This window comes from Psammomys obesus, unplaced genomic scaffold, assembly GCF_907164565.1.
Source record: "Psammomys obesus unplaced genomic scaffold, mPsaObe1.curated_primary_1811, whole genome shotgun sequence".
Lineage (NCBI taxonomy): Eukaryota > Metazoa > Chordata > Mammalia > Rodentia > Muridae > Psammomys > Psammomys obesus.
Genome location: NW_026590246.1, coordinates 1 through 3,573, shown reverse-complemented (window position 1 = coordinate 3,573; position 3,573 = coordinate 1). Strand labels below are relative to the sequence as shown.

The window sequence follows — 3,573 nt, the reverse complement described above, 5'->3', positions numbered from 1 at the left end:
CAATGTTGGAGCCACAGTATGGAAGCATGAACGTGAGGGACACATGCGCCAGAGAGGTCACACTTCCACTAAAATATGCCAACACGACAAGGCTGAGGCAGTCCCTTCGAGACACTAGTGTGGCATAAAGCAGTGGGTTACAAATGGCTGCGTAGCGGTCATAGGCCATTGCAGCCAGGATAAGGCACTCTGCATCTGCAAAGCATGCAAAGAAAAACATCCGTATTGCACATCCTTGGAAAGAAATGCTCTTCTTGGAGGCTAAGAGATCTATGAGCATTTTAGGAGCAATGGCTGTAGAATAGCTGATATCTAAGAAAACAGATTGCTAAGAAAGTGGTACATGGGGGTTTGAAGGCTTAACTCGATATTAACTAGGATTATAAAGCCCATATTTCCCACCACAGTTAATGTATACACTATGAGAAATACTAAGAACAGCATGACTCTGAACGGCAGATATTCTGTGAATCCGATAAATATAAACTCTGTTGGCCTGGTATAGTTTGTTTGCTGCATCTTCTCTGGCTTCTTGCTTTTCTCATTGACAGTCGGTGATATCCAGCAATGTGGAGTTACCTGGGTGATGGATGAAACAAGGTCCTTGTTTTCTCTTCTAAGGAAGCAAGGGTGATTTTTTAATAGGATAGATGACATTTTAAGTAAATAAAGTATTGTAAATAATTTCATTATATATAATTTCTTCTTCATTAATAATAACAATACCTACTCCATTTGTTGCATATACAGTTTGGCATTAATATGATCAAGTATATTTTATAACTCTAAAATATATTAGAAACCTTTATTTTTGTCTAGAGGGTACTGTTATAATTTTATAAAATAAGCCACATTTGTGAGAACAATTATTTTTATTGTTTCCAATAAAAATAAATACTTATTTATTTTTATTGGAAACAATAGAACAAGTAAACCGGCAAAATAATAATACTTGCTCAAATGTTGCTAAATGTAAATAAACTGTAATCATTATAATATCAGTACTGTAACAAGAAACAACACCATATATGGTAACTTTCCATTCTTTGAACTATGATTATTCCTATTTCTAGGAACTAGAACTGGGGTACAGTTTCATACAACATTTGTTTATCCATGGTAATTGGTAGTGATGAAGCTGACGATGGTCCTGACTGAAGCAGTAAATAACTAATATAAATTATCAACTATGGAGAGCAGACAGTATATTTGCATGTCTCATTTTATTTAGATTTCTTGATTGTCATAAAAATGTTAGAGAATTTTTTTACAGGTGGGACTAAAACAAAATAGAATTAATTTACCCAAGTTCATTTGTTGAGTGTTCCCTTGTCTTTTTCCTCAAAATACTGCAATGCTTCTGATCTTGAATGGTTTTATCCTGCCATGAAAATTTTAGGTTAGGTTATAAAATTAAAGAATATTAGCTACAATCAAGGAGCTTAGAAATGATCTCACCCATATTTTCTTTTTTTTTTTTTGGATGAAGTGTCTGAATCCTTTGAAAAGAACCATCCAACAAGGAACATGTTCACTAATGATTTCAACATTTATCACCGTATTGCCTCTTTCAAAATCATGCTGTAGATGTATGATAAAAAGATAGTAGTTCTTTATTATGTGATTATTATTAGTGTCAGTACCATCATGACCATTAAGTCAGACAATATCACACAGGGAAATGCTAAATCTTCCAACCTGATATTTAAAATGGATACAAAACAATTGAGTGAGTAAGACACAGAAAATGGACAGAAAATTTCAATAAAAAGCTTCTTTTATGTATTTGTCAACAATTTGACAAAAAGTTCATGTAGATATTAAAGAATTAAGAAACTCCTGGAAAAACAATTAAGGAGATTTTCTACCATTGATTCTAAAGGTTCTGAAACGTGGAGAGTGAGCCTCCTTCTCTTGGCAGTAAGTAAAGAACAGATGGCACAGTGCTTCTGTGTAATTGTCATAGGAGAGCACTTTGATCTCCTAGCCCACATGAAGGCTGACTCTCATAAGGCGTCAACAAAGGTGCATAGCATTTAAAGCACAAACATTAGCTTTGTAACGTTTACCTTAGATGTTTTATTGCTGTGACAGGGATTAAGTTTCTTACCTCAACACCATCTAAGACCATCCACAGTGGAACATATTTTGTTTTGGATACACTGTTTCTCCCCAGGTTTTAAAACCTAAGCTAAGTCTTGTCAGAGATCACTATTTATCTTATAGTCCACTGACAAGTAGGACATTCTCCCAGAGTGATTTTCATTCCCTGTGGACAACTGTGTCAGCAATTATTTTTTACAGAGATGTGACTTAGCTGAGTTCTTTTAAATGAAATAAAATGAAGAGTGCTAACATTATTGACTACTGTGTAGGAAAAAACATCGCATTTGTTTTTATCACAAGAAGATACTTTATAACAAACCCTAACAGTAGAATGACTTGATTATTTTTTTATTGTCATGCATCTATACTTTCTGTGAATATACAATGTGAATTTAGCTACTGCAAGAGCCTTTTGAATATGTAGTAATGTGAGCAAAATACAAAGTACAGTGTCAAGGTAATTTGGAAAGGTGCTGTCTAGGAGACATGATCATTTTCTCTGTGAATTATAGAATTCCGTAAGAAAAACATCCTGAGTACAACAATTAGCAGCAGAGAAAAATCCCAGCTATGATAGGCAGAATTAATGGATAAAATTTTTAGGTCAGTTCCATTTCTGGAGATTTTAGGCTGTGGTTTTGAAGTACATGTGTTTTCAGCATTAGGGACTTAACTTTCCACATCGGAGGGTAATCAAGAGAAAAGGCAATAGTTTGTATATTTGGGAGACTCTTGTACTGCCATGGACAATTCAACAGAGTGCTTTTTATGTCTATTATTGGGGCTTTTATTAGGTAGCATTTGGAAGGTAGAGAGAGCACCATCTGTCAAGATAAAATCTTTCTCCCAAATAGCCTCCTCTGTGAAGGTGCCATTCAAGATTCCAAAGGAGGAGGACACCCACCACTTCCACACATCTGTGACACTCATACTGACAGGAAGGCAGGAAAATCTTAGGTGTGTAGCAGTGGCATGCACACCTTGTCAGTAACCAACGCCTCTCTAACTGGACTTAAGATCTGTTCAACAAGAGAGATGCTATACCCGTTACTAAGTTACTACACAGTGCTAGCGAAGTCATGGTTATTGGAGGAGAATCTTTAACCTCTAACATTCTAAACCAGCATAATCCCTCTTAGCAATCTACAAACATTTATCCTTAAATCCACATGTAAGCATAATCTTCATTCTTCATAAAGGAAATTTCTCTTTGCAACAGACAGGGACCATTACAGTAAAATGCAACTAATGAAAAGGCAGACTTTTGGGTACCAGTCCCAAAGAATATATGTACAAAACACTCCCTCACCTAAGGCTCACAGAGCATTCCAAAAGAAAAGATGGAAAGAGTATAAGAGACACAGGACTGGGAAGTTTGCTGTGAGCTTGTGTCTCCTACTACTGTTAAAAGCTACACATATAAAGTTTCACTAACACGCCCTTTCAAATATGAGTGGAATAAAAATG

The 3,573-nt window shown here is 35.5% G+C and overlaps 1 pseudogene; it reads right to left on the bottom strand.

Annotated features, from left to right (window-relative positions):
• Window positions 1-4: 4 nt before the first annotated feature.
• On the bottom strand, window positions 5-519 carry LOC129676387 (olfactory receptor 5AS1-like; annotated as a pseudogene).
• Window positions 520-3,573: the final 3,054 nt, after the last annotated feature.